This window comes from Acipenser ruthenus, chromosome 21, assembly GCF_902713425.1.
Source record: "Acipenser ruthenus chromosome 21, fAciRut3.2 maternal haplotype, whole genome shotgun sequence".
In the NCBI taxonomy this organism is placed as follows: Eukaryota; Metazoa; Chordata; class Actinopteri; order Acipenseriformes; family Acipenseridae; genus Acipenser; species Acipenser ruthenus.
Genome location: NC_081209.1, coordinates 6663261 through 6682879, shown reverse-complemented (window position 1 = coordinate 6682879; position 19619 = coordinate 6663261). Strand labels below are relative to the sequence as shown.

The following is a 19619-nucleotide window of genomic DNA, read 5'->3' as shown; positions in this document are numbered from 1 at the left end:
GACCCACTGGGCACAAGGAGCGCGCAGCACCTCACCGCTGCTCGTGCACGCGAAGAGACAGCGCCGCCTGCTGTGAAGAGCGTGAACATGTGAGTAAGGAAACATTTCTAAAGCTACTCTATAAAGATACAAGCACCGTATAGTTGATTTGGAAATAAGACTTCCACACCCAACTGCTTAACTTTGCGCTTACTTAAGCACATTTGAGAGACTATGCTATGTCTAAAAGCAAACCACGTGATTTAATGTGCACACGCGTTCTGCAATGTTTGGTGGTAAATAAACATGTGTGGCTGGGGTACCTTTTTAAACAAACAAACAAACCAAAAAATGAATCTGAGCATTAAAATCCGGAGCGGAACATTATTCTTTCGTTTAAATACAAAAGAAAAGCCCTGTAAAGGAATGTGTTTAAGTAATTATGCAAAAAAAAAAAAAAAAAAAAACCAACAACAAAAAAACGCATTTCCCATGGAAATAACCTCCTTATTCAGCAGAGCAAGGTGTTTCGCGGTAGTAAAACTGGCAACACATTCAGTCATTCTTATTCATATGTGTGTACTTATCCTTGTTGGAGGTGGTTGAATGGAGACCAGACGCGTTGCAGAATTCCCCCTTGCAGAACAGCAGGGTTATTTTAGTAGAAGTTATGTATTACATTTCCAGGTTTGAAATGTCCCTTGTGGATCCATTATTGTTCAAGAAATGTAACACCCCCCTTTCACAACACTGATCTTTTCCATTAGAAACACAAATTCCCCAGATATCCCTATTGTAATGTTAATCTGTATTGACTATATTATTATAAAAAGCATATACTGTTGTGAATAAATAATTTAGTTGGAAAAAGCATATGAACCTTGTGTTTAACCTTATTTATAAACATACCTGATTATCCGAATACCACCTGAGCACGCAGTCCTTGCAGTTCCTTTTTCTGGAGGTAGGTGGCAGTAGAGTATAAGAAGATCGCACGTGAAGAAATCGAAGCAAGGAAAAGAAAAACTTGTCCTGATGCAGATTGTACTTCTGGGCAGCACTGAATGTTCAATGTTGTGCGCAAACGACTCATTTCGAGTGTTCCGCAGTAGCCGGAATATTGGACATGTATTGGTATTATATTACACATGTATTGGTAGCCTCTATTGCTGGTTTATAACAACAAATAAACACACAGTGCTTGCTGCTGCTGCTGCGGCCAAACTTTGTGTCAAATCTTGGTTATTACCATTATAATTACAATTCTCAGCCATCAGTGCAAGCACATGTCATCTAGATATCAGTCTTGTGAGTGTTTATATTCCACTGGATGAAAATGAGTTAAACTGCTAAAGTTCCTATCTTTGTGTACAGACCTGTGGTTTGTTTTAAAATATGAAAATCAAATAATTGTGTGAATTGCATTAGATCCACATCACTCCCCTGTGTTATTTGACCACGGCATACTATTCCATGAGAAGGAGTGCAAGGAAGATGGGGTGTTTAAATCCCTTGCAAAATCCTTAAGGTGCAACATGTTCCTTTTCCTTTTGACAAAGCATTTTCATCAATCACAAGCCCAGCTGAATCCTGTGAAGTGTGTCCCTGAATCAATTAAGCTATACGGTGCAGTTTAATCTATGGCTGATTAATAATTCTAATTTCATCACTTCCAGGAAGGTCATTGTTCAATATCCTTTTGTTCTCTGTGCGGATTGATAGGAGGTTTGATTTGGCAGCATTCTCATGACACTCCCACCTCCACCTAATTTATAACAGGTCTTACTCAACCAAGTGTTTAGGATTGATGATTTTTTATTTTACATTTGTTTGAATGCTCTGAGTTCACCAAACCTTAGCCTTCAATTGATTAATGGCTAAAGTTGGAGGGGGGGAGGGGACAAAGAAAATATCAAATTATATTGTGGTCAGTTGTGTGATGCAAAACAATTGTTTATTTAGGATGAAATGCTGAGAGAGAGAGAGAGAGAGAGAGAGAGAGAGAGAGAGAGAGAGATTTAGCTTGTCTTTGCTCACAAGCTGAAAGTCTAAAATGATAATTTGGGGTAGTTTGGCCTCCTGTCACAAAGAAGACAGCAGAAGCAATCATAGTTGATCAGGAAAAAAATAACATTATAGACCTTTGTCAGTGAAGTGACATGGTGAAGAAAAAAAATTGCTGCCATAATCATTATCACAAAATTGGAACATGACCAGCAGTAGTTAAAAATAGAAAAATAGAAAATGGACAACTGTGCTTCCATGGCTCCCCGCAGCAGTGACAGAGACGCCAAACAAATTGGAGAGCTGATGAAGGAACGGTGTGCAAGTACAGATAAGGAACATCAAGGTGGGGGAGTGAGGTTGACCCCCCCCCCCCCCACCCCCCCCAAGTAAAAGCATTATCGCTGCAGGGCAGGAGGTGCAATCTACAGGGGAAAGGGAGGAGAGGGGAGGGGGGTTGATGAGATGCATTCGAAATTCATTCTCCTAACTGTGCATCAAGAACCTAGCTGTACTATACATGCTAACACTACAGGACCCCAAGTGCTGGCTGGAATGAGATGGCTTAAACTGTTTAGAATAACAGAAAACCACTCTGCTGCGCTGCCTGAACCAACAGTGTGAAACACAGTGCAGCACAGTACCTGGGATGTGAAGAAGGATGCCTCTACCTCCTACAGTAACCAGCGCCCACATACTGTAGTACCCATGGTACCCCCAGCGGGTTCACCTTACCACCTGTACTGAACTGCTGACACACCAGTAATGGTCTTCACTGAAGGGAGTGTTAAACAAGGCTTTAAATTGTAGATACTTTGTTAAAGGTATTTGTTAGACAGTCTTATTTGGGAACAATGCAAGTTTTTTTTCCTTTCTTATAAATTATTAACATGAGCTTGCTTCTAATTATTTTTTATAAGAGTGTAGCACTTTAAGCAGATTTTATAATGAGTATAATTATACACGCCTGAGTTTTACTTCTGCATGTTGACTAATTAACATGTAAGTAGATTCAAGTGTCATCTTTTATTTAACTCTGCTGTCTGCTATTTCCTCCTGGATGTACTCGCATCACCTCAAACTCAACCTCTCTAAATCTGACCTCCTTTTCTTTCCCTCCTCCTCCCCCTCCTCTGATCTCTCTATCTCTGTTCCTCTGGAATCTACCACACTCTCTCCCTCTTCCTCCGCTAAGAACCTTGGAGTCACCCTGGACCCCTGCCTCTCTTATTCCCAGCACATCTCCACTCTGGCACGCACTTGCCGATTCTTCCTGAGCAACATCCGAAGAATCCGACCCTTGCTCACCAACTACGCTACCCAGCTCCTGGTTCAGGCCCTGGTACTCTCCCGCCTAGACTACTGCAACTCCCTCCTGGCTGGCCTCCCTGCGTCCGCCACCCGTCCGCTCCAGCTCATCCAGAACTCTGCTGCCCGCCTGGTGTTCTCTCTGCCTCGCTTCACCCACGCTACTCCACTACTCCGCTCGCTCCACTGGCTCCCGATCACCGCTCGCATCCAGTTCAAGACTCTTGTACTAGCCTACAGATGCCTTGACCAGACTGCACCCAGCTACCTCCAGACCCTCATCTCTCCCTACACCCCCACTCGACCTCTCCGCTCCGCCTGCACTAGAAGACTGGCTCTACCTCCGCTACGCTCCCCTGCCTCCAGAGCCCGCTCCTTCTCCACCCTTGCTCCGCAGTGGTGGAATGACCTTCCTACAGATGTCAGGACTGCCCAGTCCCTGACCACATTCCGGTGCCTCCTTAAGACTCACCTCTTCAAACAGCACCTGTAGAACTCCTCTGTTTGTATCCTGGGACACTATCACCCTTCATTTAAATGTGCTTTATTTTGCTCTTATCTGCCCCCTATTTTACTGCATCTAATCCTGTACTTCAGAATACTGTAATCTGCCAAGTGTTTAACCTGTAGTATTTTGTATTTAATCATATCCTGATGTAACTATCACTATTTAATCATATCCTGATGTAACTATCACTATTATCTGCTGTATTATTGAATTGTGGTTTGTCACACTTGAACAAAAGTTATTGTATTTCTTGCTCTTATTGTATTACTTGTATTGTAACACTTGAAATGTATTTGCTTACGATTGTAAGTCGCCCTGGATAAGAGTGTCTGCTAAGAAATAAATAATAATAATAATAATAATAATAACTCTCTCCTTGCCTTTTTATAATAATTTGTAATGGTACTTATTTCAAATACTGTGTTTTTTGTTTATTTTGGATAAGTATGTGCTAAGGTGCTTTGGCTATGAGTTTAGAAGCTGCAAATTATCTATTGATACCTTTTGCTATGTTTAGAATCAATTATTCACTTAATAATTAAAGCTCTTGTAATTTTAAAGCACATTCTTTCTCCTAGCAGACTGCGGATGTCTTGGAGAGGAAAGCAATTACTTTTAATAATGTGTTTCAGCAGCTTAAAGTATTGCATGTATTACAAATTATTCACCCTGATATAACTCCACAGTATGACATTTGTACAATTAAGCAAATAATGCAGTCTTATTAAATAAACCTTGGAGATTATAGAGCTATAGAAATGTATGAATAGCATGCAGAAATGTATAAAATAGCAGCTCAATCTATCATTGGACAGATTTCTTAAAAGTATTAAATGTTTTATCAGGAATGACTGAAGATGCAGGTCCTCGCTACACAATAATCACAAACATTGACGTGAGGGATTTCCAATACATTATTTTTTAAAGTTCAGCAGCTCCATAACCAATCACGGGCTAGATCAGCCGGACAGACAATTGAACACAGCTCTTATTTATTAACAATTCTGGGACCTCCCAATTTTTTTTTAAAGCACCCCTTTGTTGTAAACTTGCATTTGGGAAGGCCATAATATTTTTAGTATACAGCTATGGCCAGAGGCTTTGCATCACCTTGAATTTTAGGATTGAGACATTTTTTTTAAAACTATATGTGAACATAATTTGGATCTTTTATTTAACATTGTGGTATTTAACATTACAGTATTTCATGTTAGATTTTGAAATATCACAATTTGTGTCAGTTTTTCGTTAAGTATATGGAAAACTACAAAGCGGTATGTAATTCAATATGTTAGCGTAACATTATTCAGCAGGTTTCATTCGACTTTATGAAGCAAAATTAGTTAATTCTATAGGGCGATGCAAAACTTTTGGCCATGGCCCATAGCTGTACAGTACTTTCAGCTTGTTGTTGTGTAGTATTAACAGCAGATAGAGCCGTAAATGCATTAGCTTCTATGGGATTACAGTATAGCTGTGGTCAAACAATACAATTAACAGGAACAGAAAGCATCCAGCACCACCACTCTCATGTTGTTAAGATCTTGCAGATCCTTTTAATATACAATAGACTACTGGTATGAACATTACATACACAGAAGCACCAGTGTAATGTCCAAAAAGTACCTTGGTTTAGTAAAGAAAAGTGTTAATTGTAAGTCCTGACACCCATTTAGTGTGTCTTTATTTACATTTGGTATGATGTTGTTTAGTTTTATCACAGCTTCTGGGGGATATATTTTGCCACTCTTCTCAACAGATCAGTCGTATTTGAAAGTGTTAACACTAAAAAACCTCAAATAAACAACTAGTGATGCACGAGGCGAATACATCACAGACCCACAATGATGGAAAGTCAATGTACTTTTAGGTTTCCTACTCTTCCTTTTAGTGCCTCTGCATTAAGCCAAAAATGCAAACAGCTTTTTTGAATCTGTGTCTTTCACAAGAGAGATGAATCTCTTATTAAACACAATAAAACATTTTTCTCTAATCCGTGAACATCAACCTGCTAATGCCATGCAAAAAATAAAACGTATCCTGCTTAAAGCCATATTTTGCTGAACTACATATTAGATTCTGCTGTTACCTAAGGATGGTTTATCATAGATACTCTAATCTGTGCTAAAAACATAAACCAGTGTTTTTCATCTGAAAGTGGAGAATCAGAGCATTCAGTCAGGCAAGTGTATTAACGTAATCGCTGTAATATCCTGCGATTGTGGAGATGTCCACCCAAATGTTTCTGCTACAGTGTGTGTAGTGCTAGCAGATATTTACGTGCACATTGAATCCTAATCTTTTTTTTATGCCTCTTTAGAGATTGATGTTATCACATGGATAATTTGTTCAATGTTCTTTCATTTGTTAAACGTTCTGACCCTGACTTTAGCCTTTCATGGTGAAAAAAAAGGGATATTATGGCAAAGAAATCCTTCCAATCCTTTGTAATTGTCTGAAATGACTCTATTGTTTTTATAAATTGTGCTCATTAGCTTCTTTCTCCTTAGAAAACGCATTAACAAAAGGTAGGAATTGCAGCTGTTCACGCTTACAGAATGCCAAAGTGCTATTAAAAGGTAATTCAGTGCATAATGTTTAATCACAAAGTAGGGATGTGGATAAAGTCTGCCTGTGGGTGGTGCTCGCTGAAAACTGTAGGACGAAACAATGGAGAGCAGCCCTTTCTCCTCCAAGAACCAACCAGCACAGCAGCTATCCACTGAGTGGATCTCATTGAAATGAGGACTTTAAATATGTTGCTGTATTATTGTTTAACAAACTAGACCGGGTTTCGTTATTTCATTGTACCTTTTGTATTTGTTAAAATGATTACTATTAATATGCAACTATTAACAAAAAACAAACAGCCTTTGTTAACATGTTAGTAAGCTAGTTGTTAACAGTTTTATTGAGGTACCTTTAAAATATAGTGCAACACATATTTAATAATCTTTAACCAGATCAGTGCTTTGTTCCATTTCCACATATCAATTGCAGAAAGCTTAAGGCTAGGGTTGTATCTCCACTGGAGTAAAACTTCATTGTTTTCCACACAATCAAGCATAACATAGTCGACCGGCAACTAGCTATTAGTCCACATAATTGCATGAAGATTCCTGGAAAGGCTCTAGGGGGTTGGGTTACTATTGTGCTTTTAGATTCACTAAGTATTGCAATATAATTGGTGAATTCAATCATAGAAATACAGATGTCTTAATTACCCACGTGCTATTTTTTATTTTTTTTTTTAATATAATTTCCAACTAATACTGCAGGAAAAAAAAGAAGTGACAAATGTTTACCTGTTAAAGGTACCCAGGGGAAAGTTTATCTACTGCGCCAGATGCAAACCAAGGCTATGGAAGCTTTGTCTGCAGGGCTGAAAAATAACCAAGATACACACATTCCAGACTTCCAGACTGCATCCATTATATAATGTGAGTGTCACAATTAAACAGCATGATATTTAACTATATGAGCCACGGAATTAAACCAAGTGCCAACTATTAAAAAAAATAAAAATAAAATAAAGGAAAAGCCATCAGAAAGTTACTGAACAAGGTTCAAGCAATAAAAAGGCGTTCCCTTTATTCCTTTTTTAAAATGCATGCTACCACATACTATGGGACTATTGGCCATAATGATGATGAAATTGTTGAGAAGTTTGGTTCACTGAGTTTCAATACTGGGACTGACCTGAGATGCTTCCACACAGATGGAAAGTTGCCTTTGAGCTTGACGGTAATTGAACACAAAAGCAAAAGTAGGAACCCAAACTGCATTGAGTTCTGTAATTAAAGTTATATTTAAATAGCGCAGGATTTTGAAATGCTCTCCTTTCATTAATGATCTGTTGCATCAAGAGGCAATTACTGAAGCAAAAATAGTCAACGAGATTCATAATCCCAACTGAGCTGCTGCAAGTTTTTAGTATAAATAAAAAAATAAAATCATGATAATTCTGTTTTTTCAACTTTTGTATTTGTATCCGCATGTTATGTTTACAATGAGCGATGGTTAAAAATCATAAAGAAATAACATTTCTGACCAACGAGTTTCATCACAGTTTTATGACAGTAAATAAAATACATTATGGTAAACACAAATATTTTAACAAAAGTATTAATAAGTAGAAAAACTACCTCAAGTGTACAAAACAAGTCGAAGGGTTCAGTCTAATGAAAGATGCAATATAAAAATTGCCAAGATGAATAAAACACATTTTCAAAGCATTTTCCTCCAGTCTTAAACAAACAACTGTTCTAAAATGGGAAAAAATCAGATGTTAATGTTACAAAGCTAAGAAACAAACAGTTGAGATTGCTTCGGATAAGAGTTAAATAAAGGCCTTGAAAGTATGCTCCAATTGAGCCTCACCTTTTGGATCTGGAGAATGGTGATAGTAAATGCTTTAGCGTTGACAGGAAGCTGCTGGTCATTTCAGGTGCCTGTCTATTCAGTTTTCATTCGGTTGTCTTGATGCAGATAGAACACAAAATAACAATCACATTCCTTCCTGCACCCACTACCAATAACCATAGGCTTTATTAAATCTATGGCCCAATCAATCAATACAGATATCCAGATTGTTCGGTCACCTCCCACAGAACCAGTCGCCCTAGTCTAATTCAAGCCTGAGGTATTATTTGTTTGAGGTGAGGTGTGGGAAGGGGAAGGCAGTGATAAATGTATCCCCCTTAACTTCTGATTAGCGCTTTTTTTATCTCCCCTTTCGTTCTATAAAAGAAGGTATTAAAGAAGTGGGATTAAGTTGAAATCCATTAGACATTCGTTTACTTGCATTCAAACCATCTCTAGCATTTGCTTTTCAATCTCAAGCCATCATCAGGAAGTTACTGAACAAAGTTCAAGCACTGAAAGAGCCCCGACCACGGAAACAACATTGTGATGGTTTTGATACAGTGTGCTTGCTTTATTTCCAGTGTTCACAAGCACACTGAATGGCTCTCCAATACATATTTCCTTCATTCTGTTCTCCAAAATGGTGTTCCCTTTTGTGACTGTTCTTCGGGCTATCAGGGCTCTATCAAAACCCCCTCCATTTACTTGCCTAAAACGGACTTGCTAAAAAGAGATACATAATGTATGTCAAGGTTTCTATTTACAAATAAGACTGTTTTAGCAGTACTGTTTAAAAAATAATAATAATAAAAAAATTGGTCAGTGCTAATTGGTGTTGAACAAGGCTCCTCCCCTTTCTCCCCTTCAGTCGCTTCAAAATGTAAAACCTGAACTTAAAATATGTGGAATATAATTTTTTTTCTCAAAAAAACATTAAAATGACAAATATAGAAATAAATAATAAAAATAGGTTTAGAATATACCAGCGTCCACCACAGCGATTAGCCAAGTGAACGCTCTGAGAATCCATCTCTGAAGCTGGAGTGTCCTCCGAGCGCTTTGAAATTCAGCTCCTCTGAGTTTTTGAACGACACCACAGAGTACTCCAGGAGTTTACGAACGATCAGAGTGAGCTCTGACACTCTGAGATTGAGTTTACGAACGCACCCTAGATTTAAAGAGAAATAAATGTATGGTTACCATGGCATCAAAAAGCCTATAAATACCTCCAATGTTTGTTTTCAAACACACTTTCATGGTATGTTAAACATACCGAAACATTGGGAAGTTGGCTCTTTGAGTATATCTGAATCGGTGGTTGGACATTCTGGCCTGTGATTGGTTAAAACCTCATCATAAGAGCAAAAAAAGATTGAACTATTGACCTCACATCCTTACACCACCAGGCAATAGTCTCCATCTGTCATGTGCTTGGTTCACTGTCAGCCCCCCCCTCCCCCCCTTCAAAGGAATGCCTTTCATCTTCACTCCTCACAACAAGAGAAAATGGCAAAATGCGAAAAAACTGCTCAATAGCGATTCTGTGACTTAACAGAAAATGAATTACAAAACATACTACAAAAGAAAGATACTCCAAACATTAAAATGGTGATTAAAACATCACTGTCACTGTTTTCTGAGTTTTTGAAATACAAACAAATTCAACTCAAGGAAAACAGATATGACAGGATATAAACTGGAGTCAGCAAATCAGACGGAGATGGAGAAAAACTTTGTTAACTATGAGGTATGAACTTCAAAAACATTTTCTGTTATTTATTTATTTACTTATGCTGTATATCAGCTATATTTAAACAAAATATATAAAGTTGTATTTACTATCCAAACTTGCTTCACTTATTTTCTTGGCTGATTCATATATTAAATATGTACTGCAGACTCAGCCATAGTGGAAAATTAAATGCCCCTCAGGAAGACTATTGTTACCTCCAGGATGCAATCCCCTCACCCTGCGGCTTCGGGCATTATAGCCCCCTGTCGGTAACAATAGTCTTCCTTCGGGTCAATAATTTTCCACTATAGCCCTCCTCTCCAGTCCATATTTATTATACAGACGTGCTCAAATTTGTTGGTACCCTTACAGCTCATTGAAATAATGCTTCATTCCTCCTGAAAAGTGATGAAATTAAAAGCTATTTTATCATGTATACTTGCATGCCTTTGGTATGTCATAGAATAAAGCAAAGAAGCTGTGAAAAGAGATGAATTATTGCTTATTCTACAAAGATATTCTAAAATGGCCTGGACACATTTGTTGGTACCCCTTAGAAAAGATAATAAATAATTGGATTATAGTGATATTTCAAACTAATTAGTTTCTTTAATTAGTATCACACATGTCTCCAATCTTGTAATCAGTCATTCAGCCTATTTAAATGGAGAAAAGTAGTCACTGTGCTGTTTGGTATCATTGTGTGCACCACACTGAACATGGACCAGAGAAAGCAAAGGAGAGAGTTGTCTGAGGAGATCAGAAAGAAAATAATAGACAAGCATGGTAAAGGTAAAGGCTACAAGACCATCTCCAAGCAGCTTGATGTTCCTGTGACAACAGTTGCAAATATTATTAAGAAGTTTAAGGTCCATGGAACTGTAGCCAACCTCCCTGGGCACGGCCGCAAGAGGAAAATCGACCCCAGATTGAACAGAAGGATAGTGCGAATGGTAGAAAAAGAACCAAGGATAACTGCCAAAGAGATACAAGCTGAACTCCAAGGTGAAGGTACGTCAGTTTCTGATCGCACCATCCGTCGCTTTTTGAGCGAAAGTGGGCTCCATGGAAGAAGACCCAGGAGGACTCCACTTTTGAAAGAAAAACATAAAAAAGCCAGACTGGAATTTGCTAAAATGCATATTGACAAGCCACAATCCTTCTGGGAGAATGTCCTTTGGACAGATGAGTCAAAACTGGAGCTTTTTGGCAAGTCACATCAGCTCTATGTTCACAGACGAAAAAATGAAGCTTTCAAAGAAAAGAACACCATACCTACAGTGAAACATGGAGGAGGCTCGGTTATGTTTTGGGGCTGCTTTGCTACGCCTGGCACAGGGTGCCTTGAATCTGTGCAGGGCACAATGACATCTCAAGACTATCAAGGCATTCTGGAGCGAAACGTACTGCCCAGTGTCAGAAAGCTCTGTCTCAGTCGCAGGTCATGGGTCCTCCAACAGGATAATGACCCAAAACACATAGCTAAAAGCACCCAAGAATGGATAAGAACAAAACATTGGACTATTCTGAAGTGGCCTTCTATGAGTCCTGATCTGAATCCTATCTAACATCTATGGAAAGAGCTGAAACTTGCAGTCTGGAGAAGGCACCCATCAAACCTGAGACAGCTGGAGCAGTTTGCTCAGGAAGAGTGGGCCAAACTACCTGTTAACAGGTGCAGAAGTCTCATTGAGAGCTACAGAAAACATTTGATTGCAGTGATTGCCTCTAAAGGTTGTGCAACAAAATATTAGGTTAGCGGTCCCATCATTTTTGTCCATGCCATTTTCATTTGTTTTATTATTTACAATATTATGTTGAATAAAAAATCAAAAGCAAAGTCTGATTTCTATTAAATATGGAATAAACAATGGTGGATGCCAATTACTTTTGTCAGTTTCAAGTTATTTCAGAGAAAATTGTGCATTCTTCGTTTTTTGTGGAGGGGTACCAACAAATTTGAGCACGTCTGTATATGTATACAAAAGATCCATATTAGAAACCCTGTAAAAGGCATGTGCACTGCAAGCTAGTGTACTTTACCGTTCTATAAAATGTTTTTTGTTGTTGTTAGCGAATGGAGCTTTCTGATTGGGTAGAGAAGGAGGCCAGTGATCAGTGATTTATAATAATATTATTTTAATCCAAGAAAGCAGTGCTGTGACAGATAGAGCTATACATCATTTTAATATTATTAATATATATATATATATATATATATATATATATATATATAATCTTACTGCTATTGGGGTGAACTGACATAATAAATGAATTGCATGAATTGTTCTGGTGGGAGGTAGATTTGAGAACAATATGAAGATGCCGTTTCCTTTCATGAGCAAGCAGTGATCCATGGTAAGTCATTAAGACCTTCTCCTGATTAATGAGACGGGGCTGACAGTATTACACTGTGACTTCAACGTGTTTAAAGCCGGGGGCTGATTCCATCTTGTGTGATGCGTTCCCGGTCATTGCTACAATCAGGAAAGAGCATACTGTACATGCATCTCAATATGCTTTTCCTTAGAGGCATTTGCACCAAGGTTGAGACTGTTGGTAATGTAGTACTAGCACGAAGAACCTAGGAGCAGGTTGGAACAATAGTTGTATTACTTTTGTAGTTAGTTTAAAATCACCTACATGCATCTTGCTTATTCCTTGCTAGTTCAGTAACATTACCAGTTTGTTCTTCCTTGCCGCAAGTAAACGTTCTGTGAACATGACAGACTGTGTTCAATTGTTTAAAGGGCACAATACTATTCTATAGCACTTGTACGATTTTTTAACAGGAGAAGGTCACTTTGTGATTTCCTTATGGGATGTTGGCAGGCAGGGAAACAAGGAATTGTGACTCAAAATGAACAGCTTAGCTACCCCTTGTGTTGGAATGTCACCTGACATATTCCAAATGAACAACAACAATTCCGAGGCCTCAAACCAAGTGTGCATTCTGAAGGTGTAGTGAAATCTGTATGTTCAGAGGGGAACAGCCTTACTAAAAACACATTTCCTTTTCTCAGTGTGTTGCTACAGGCTTTCCCTTTATTCTTTTATTTTACTGTTTTACAGAACAATGCCCCCCCCCCCTCCCCTTCTGAGTTTTCTCAGTATGTAAATGCTGACCTGTGTGTTTCACTTTCTAAGATATTGCTCATGTAAAGAGATGCCTGAGTGCAATGAAGACTTTGTTTTTGTGTCAGGCATTGTACAGCCCATCAGACCTGTATTACAAATATACAAGTATGCTTCAGGCAAAGAAAGGCATTATATTATTAAAATCTGTATTCAAAAAGCCTTTCGCATTTACCTTTATAGGATGTCGTCTGTGACAGCTTGGGTGATGAAATAGCTTATGAATTCAGAGTAAAACCCACCTATTAAGAGCAAATGCCATAAAGACATAACAATCGAGAACAGCTTAGAGGGACAGAGAGCCTGTTTTTATACAATTACAAAAATACGATTTTGCACGCTGGATTTTCCTAATCCAGGTAGTTATTGATACTGTAACGTTAGAAAAGTCAGCCTGCCCCCTCTCACAAGTTCTGCCAGTTTTAATGGTTTCTTGTAAGTAATAATGTCTCAGATTGCCACTTTGAACTTGTATTCAGGTCAAAGAAGGAATCAGACATGCATGAGCTAGCGATGCACGGTTCACATTAAAATGAAACCCGAACTCACAGATGTTTTCCCCTTTTGTGGTTTCTTCTCGCAGCTGTTTTGAATCATTATTTTGTTCCTGGGGATCAAGTTAAAAAAATATATTTAACTCTTAACCCTTTAGGGGCATCATTCGTAGCTTTATAAACTCAAATAAGCCATTCTGAGGTTTAACTGCAAGAGAATAGACAAGGAGACCAACATTTTGGCCAAGCTTTTCCTTCAGTTATCATTAACTCCTGTTTTCTGAAGGGAGAGAAACAACAGGTCAGTGAATCCTTGAAAGAATATTTATTAACAAAACATGAACTGCACTTCTGAACATGTTACTAAGCTATAGACATTTTATTATACCTAAAGTTTTAAGACTACATGTACTGGGTGATAATGGACAATAAACTATGTAATCTGCTTAAACTGCCTTCTCATTTTGCTATTGCATTCATGGTCCATGTCTGTTTAATGGAGATATTAAACTTAAACAGAAGAGCATTTAAAATAATAATAAGGGAAACTGGGAAACCTAGGCCATTATCACTCGATTGCAAAGCCTGAAACTGTATCACTGGATAAGCAACTCCTGAAAAGACAAGATGCACTGAATCTGTATTTCAATGTTTCTTCAGCCTAAATCTGACCCATATAATATAACTCTTAAGCAGGAGACCATCAAACAGAAAGGCACTATTTAATAATTGACAAAAAAACATTTCAAGTTAACAATTAAGTTAAAAAGCTTCCCCATTCATCTTTCGCCTAAAGCAATATATTTGGAAGTGTATTTTTTCACACTGATACTGTAACCTTTATTCTTTTATTCGATACACTACAAAGCAATTTCTCCTCTGGCACAGTCTTTAACTTTTTTTTGTTGTTTTGTTTTATTGCTAAATCAATGTGGGAAAATACATTTGTATTGCTCTTATATGTATTTCTTTCAGTTCTCCGCCATGACTGACCCCTCAATCACTTCTTACTTGCCTTGTGACATCTTAATGCCTTTTCCATTTAAAAGTAGCCCAATGTGTTTGGGAATGCTGTATTTATTTAATGGACCTAATAGAATCACGACAGACACACACTAAGCATCAAAGCTAGACACTGTGTAAGATCATTTGTAAAGCTTAAAGCTGAGCTTGATAAATCCATTATGCTGTTTTTCAGGTGCATGTGTTAACTGGTGTTGAGTTACATGTGTGTTTTTTCTTTTCAAGCTGAAAACGTGTTAGCTGGATTTTTGATTTATCGCACCCCTTCCATAAAACAGATTAAGGAGTACTTGAACTGGACAAACCTGTTTAAAAAAATGTTTCTATGAGATTCTTTCTAGTGCTCTGTCCATTACTCCCATGTTTCAAAGAGTTATGCACACTTAAAGAATAAACAGCTTGACATCTATTTAGAATATTTTGTTTTCATGTTTATTTTTCGTTTCAGTCTCGTTCTAGTTTTATATAAAATATCAAAATTATTGTGTGTATATCTAAAAAATGTGTGTGTGTGTGTGTGTGTATATATATATATATATATATATATATATATATAATATATATATATATATATATATCATGTCTCATCCTAAAATTCTAGGTGGTGCACAACTTTTGGCCACAGCTGCAGAGTGTCAGAAGTGCTGGGATTGAACAACCTTCCTCATTTAATACAAATCATGTGACAGTGTGACCTTTCAACTCTGTCAGCCCCACTTATAGACAGAGAAAGTAGGTGGGGCTAACACAGTTGAACGGTTACACTGTCACAAGGCTGTTCATCCCAGCACTTAAAGCAAGCTCAAAGCCTAATGATAACTCAATATAGGGGAAACAGAACCCAGCACCACTCACAATGGAAACTGTACACATGCATTGTAAGGTATACGAACTTTGGCAACGGTTTAGTTAACCAATTTAGACATATTGATATTCTAGACAAGAAAATCTCCTGCTTCTCTTCATTGAAAATGGAAGTTGTTTTAATTAATTTACTGTAAGCCATTAACCGTGTCAATAAATTACAACTTGCAGTTAACCTTAATTAAGCTAGGAATCCCCATCAGTGCTTTATTATCTTCAGTACAAGGAATTCATTTTGCCTATTAAGAAAAACTACTTTTATATATAAAAAAAAAAAAAATCCTGTAACAATTTGCTGAATTTGCTTGTTGGCTTCAGGGAGTCTACAAATAAACAATGGCATATGCCTCAGTGGAACAAAATTGATCTGAGAAGAGATGCTCTGAGATAGCCTATTGTACACTGTATAAGAGCTTGATAAAGCTTTAACCGTAAATCAGATAAATAGTCTCTCATTCTAGACTTTTTTAAATGACTCCTCTGAGATGGTACTATTGTGCTTCTAAAGTAATAATGAAAAAGCCCCTGTGTCATCCCTACTAAATGCTTGTGTGCAAGATCAGCTGTATTGTAAAGCTGCTGCTGCTTCTTTTATTTCATTTTTTTTAAGGACCAGCATGCCTAATTTTTCATTGTCTTGCCACACCACCTCACCCTGTGCTTCTTCTGAATGTCAGCAATACAGCTGTATGGCATCGTTTAAATCCCTCCAGCATTGATTCAGTGGGCAACATAATCTTCATGGGCACCTGGAGAACTGTCTTCTATACCTGTTGGTAAGGGATTTTATAAGAATTAAGGCATTTCATAACCGATTCTAGGGGTTAATATGTACAGTGGAATTTCCCACAGGGAAGCTCACTCTTTGACTTGGACTTTGGTCCAGGATTCTATTATGGATTTTGACAATAGACTTCCTCAATCCCCATAGCATTTCTTATCTGCTTTAACTTCACAGGGTCTTGTTGGGCAACATCAAATTGTCATTAATCTGTATTGGCGATTTTAAAACAAAAAAAGCTTTAGTAATAATGTTCCTTTATGCACTGATTCGTCTGTCTTTAACATGTGTTTTACTCTTCAGTTCTCTGTTGATGGCTTGTCTTGTGTGGCACATGAAGCCACAGTCTGCCTCCAGTTTGAATTCTTGCTAATCTTTTGCTGTATTTTCAGGTGTCTTCCCCAAGATTAACTACAGTGTGAGCATGTGATCACTGCAGGATCTATTTCAATTATCTAAATACTGCCAGTGTGTTCTATTGTATTCATATTGTATTTAGTGATGTTACCTAGAATATTCAAATCAGTCTTTGTTTACATCATGCAACCCCTTATCAGCTAGTCAGGGCAAGGTCAATGCAAGTCACCCTAATCATTAGCTAATCTCATGTCTCCAGTCCCAAGCCATCTGTATACATTTTCGCTTTTTAAGTGCTGGTCAAGGAGCCAGACATCTGTGCTGGATAATGGAACATTTATGACCGGGCTCATGTTAAAGCAGTCTTTGGACTGAAATAGAAGAGGAATGTGGTAATGCCACCTCTATTAGAATGCACTTCATGAGCTCCAGCCTCATGCCTGTCTGAGAAACTCCGTTCTCTCCCTTCCGGGCGCTCTCGTTTCTCAGACTGTCAGATCAAGTTAGGCCTGGGTCGGTGTTGTAATGCAGACTCCTGTACTGGAGAGAATGTTCTCAACCCCCAATAAAACACATAGATACAAGTATGGAGTCTGGTTTGTTAAATAGTACTTTTGTATATAAATACAGTTTATAAAACCTTTTTTTTTTAAGTTTTCACTCAGTAGGTTCTTAAATGTAAAAATAAAAGTGGATATGTTGCTTTCAGTTTATTTTTTTGATTAAAACATAGAAATTGTACAATTGTGCATCAGGTTTCAGAAATCATTTGAAATCCACTCTAGATTGCCGGCTGGTTGTGGGTTATGCAGTGTTTGGACACCCTGCTCAGCTGAAGGAAATGGTTTTGTCTCAGTGATGCTAATACACAGCAGGCTTTTACCAATTGCAGTAAGTCATTACTGGCATCTCAGCCTCAGACATCTCTGTCTATTGCCACAAAACAGAGGTTTGTTTGGGTAGATTCAGCCTGATCCTAATAACCCTCCTTCCCTTTATTGGCGACGGGCAAAATTGAAACATCAAAGCAGAAATTAAGAAACAAAATTATGGAGAAGGATAAAAGGAAACCGCTGGTTATTTGCATGCTGTTTCCATCTGAAAGATTTTTTACTTTTTAATAAATGAAATGTTTTGCAGAGTCACAAACCATAAAAAGAAACAATAATGTAAAGATAATGTATTGCGATGTAAAGATAGTGTTTTGAAGTTAGGAGCTCATTTTACAGACGGGTGAACAAGTGCCTCAGAATAAAAATGAAAGGTTCAAAGCAGCTGGGTGGCACAGCAGAGTCAGGGTAAAATCCTGGAGTGAATGAAACAGGGTTGTTGTTGCAGCAAGTCTCCAAACACATGGGTGATGTCCCTTCTGGGCAAACAGAGCAAGACAACAAAAACTTTATCAAACCTTTCTAGACAGTTGTTAAAGAAGTTTGCAAACTGACTGATTCAGGAGGAGTTTATAGCGTATTGAAAAGTACATACAGCTATGGCAAACTACAAAATGATATTGCAAAAGTATACCAGAAAGCATAATAGTACAATTATTTCATGTTAGATTTCGAAATGTCACATTTTTCAATTTTGGTCAGTTTTTCATTTAGTATATGGAAAACTAGAAAGCAGTATGCAATTAAATGTTAACGTGACATTGTTCAGCAGGGTTCATTTAGACTTTATGAAGCAACATTAGTTAATTCTATAGGGTGATGCAAAAAATTTGGCCATAGCTGCATACTACTTGAAGCCTGACTTTATTAATGAGGTTTATTGCATATGATTAGTATCCCTGAATATCCTGCTGTATAGTTTTTACAGAAGTGTTTCTGGCTTTACATATTATTGCAGCCATCAGTGAGTCAATATTGTCCTCTAGCTTCGTCTCTCTGCTCTCACACAGGGCAGAGCTGCTGTTAGTTTTCCCAGTGTAATTAGCTTCTCGAAAGAGCACAGAGAATCACCTGCGACGAAGGCCACCACTTTGCATAAAAATCACAAATTCAATCACAAACGCGCTGTTAAAATGGCAAGATGGTCCATTTGCATTGGAGCAATAATTGAACACAAGTGATTAAAAACCTTTTTGCAACCTTTAAAAGGGGGGTTATTTGGGCAGCAGTGTGGAGTAGTGGTTAGGGCTCTGGCCTCCTGACCGGAGGGTCGTGGGTTCAATCCCTTGTGGGGGACACTGCTGCTGTACACTTGAGCAAGGTACTTTACATAGATTGCTCCAGTAAAAACCCAACTGTATAAATGGTGAATTGTGTGTAAAAAATAATGTAATTGTATGTAAAAATAATGTGATATCTTGTAACAATTGTAAGTCGCCCTGGATAAGGGCGTCTGCTAAGAAATAAATAATAATAATAATAATGTTTGTCAGCCCTTGAAGAATTAGTAAGGAAATTAAACAGAGGCAGGCTTTCTCATCTCCATCTTAAAGAGGCCTCAAGCTCGCTGCTTTTTCTTTTGGTTCAAGCGTAGAATCATGTTTAAACTCTCATTCCATATGTAGGCTTTTAAGGTTGTCATTGCAGTGGTCCAAAGCTAGGGACGCTCAGTGATCGACACTTGCATATAATGATTAGGAGAAGGCCTGCAAAGATAAAGACAAGTCTATTGAACACTCAGAAGCCAGCATGATTACAGCATCTCACCTTTATGATCTTAGTAGATGAGGACTGCTTTACTCAATGAACTGTCACCAAGTGACCACGTTGTTGTATTTGGGGATGGAATAGGAGACCCAGAACAAAAGGTAACTAAACTACATTGGAGAAAACACATGCATTTGCTTTATCTATAACCAATTCAGTGGATTTGGTTGTAGCTGAACAGGATTTTTGTTATTTTCGGGCAGTTGACTCTTGATAACTGTAACCCTGGTAACCCAAACTGACCTATAATACGAAGCAGGTTTAGTGACAGTCTACTGTATAAATTTGCAGAGCAATTTGAGATAATATATGAAAGCCAAATGGAAATAGAATAAAGTGCGGACAAGTGAATTTTAGGTTTTTTTTGCAGCTCATTGCCATTATTTTATTTAAATTATAATCATAAACTAGT

At 37.9% G+C, this 19619-nt stretch overlaps 1 protein-coding gene across 1 annotated transcript in view; it reads left to right on the top strand.

The window, feature by feature from the left end:
* The first annotated feature begins 27 nt into the window (after positions 1–27).
* Positions 28–19619, top strand: part of LOC117427780 (transmembrane protein 132C-like) — a 152063-nt gene continuing 132471 nt past the window's right edge. Inside the window, exon 1 of the mRNA XM_058994619.1 lies at positions 28–89. The gene's annotated coding sequence lies outside the window, so the exon portion shown is untranslated. The remainder of the gene's footprint in view (positions 90–19619) is intronic.